We start from the raw sequence: 1,115 nt of genomic DNA, 5'->3' as shown, positions 1-1,115 counted from the left end.
CCCGGGGGAGGAGGCAAGTGCAGGTCCTGAGACTGTTGTATGGGAGGAGTTTGACTCTGTGGCTCCCGAGGACGTGGACAGGATCCTGGGGGGACTGAATGCAACCACATGTTTATTGGATCCGTGTCCCTCCTGGCTGGTACTGGCGGCTCGGGAGGGGACACGAGCCTGGCTCCAGGGAATTACAAACGCTTCTTTACGAGAGGGTGCCTTCCCCGCGGCCCTAAAGGAGGCGGTGGTGAGGCCCCTCCTTAAGAAGCCCTCCCTGGATCCAGATGTGTTGGCAAATTATCGTCCAGTCTCCAACCTACGCTTTGTGGTGAAGGTTGTTGAGAGTGTGGTTGCACGGCAGTTTCCCCGGCACCTGGAGGAAACGGTCTATCTAGATCCTCTCCAGTCGGGCTTCAGGCCGGGGTACAGCACGGAAACGGCATTGGTCACGTTGGTAAATGATCTCTGGAGGGCCCGGGACAGGGGTTGTTCCTCTGTCCTTGTTCTTTTGGACCTCTCAGCGGCTTTTGATACTGTGGACCACAGTATCATACTGCGGCGGTTGGGTGGGTTGGGAGTGGGAGGCACCGTGATGCGGTGGTTCTCCTCCTTCCTCACCGACCGTACGCAGTCTGTATTGGCAGGGGGACAGAGGTCGACCCCAAGGCCCCTAACTTGTGGGGTTCCTCAGGTGTCGGTCCTCTCTCCGCTTCTGTTCAATATTTATGTGAAGCCGCTGAGGGAGATCATTCGTGGCTTTGGGGTGGATTTCCATCAGTACGCTGATGACACTCAGCTGTACATATCCACTCCGGGCCACCCCAACGATGCCCTTGACGTAATGACCCGGTGTCTGGAGGCCGTGAGGGTCTGGATGGGGAGGAACAGACTCAGGCTCAACCCGTCCAAGACCGAGTGGCTGTGTTTACCGGCGTCTCGGCATAGTCAGCTGACTCCATCGCTGACTATAGGGGGCGAAACTTTGGCCCCCTCGGAGAGGGTACGCAACTTGGGCGTCCTCCTGGATTCGCGGCTGACGCTGGAAGACCAGTTGTCGGCCGTGACCAGGGGGGCGTTTTATCAGGTTCGCCTGATTTACCAGTTGCGGCCTTTTCTGGACCGGG

This window comes from Protobothrops mucrosquamatus, unplaced genomic scaffold, assembly GCF_001527695.2.
Source record: "Protobothrops mucrosquamatus isolate PMUCROS unplaced genomic scaffold, P.Mucros_1.0 scaffold14712, whole genome shotgun sequence".
NCBI classification, from domain to species: domain Eukaryota; kingdom Metazoa; phylum Chordata; class Lepidosauria; order Squamata; family Viperidae; genus Protobothrops; species Protobothrops mucrosquamatus.
The sequence above is the reverse complement of the archived record's forward strand: the minus strand, read 5'-3'. Positions refer to the sequence as shown.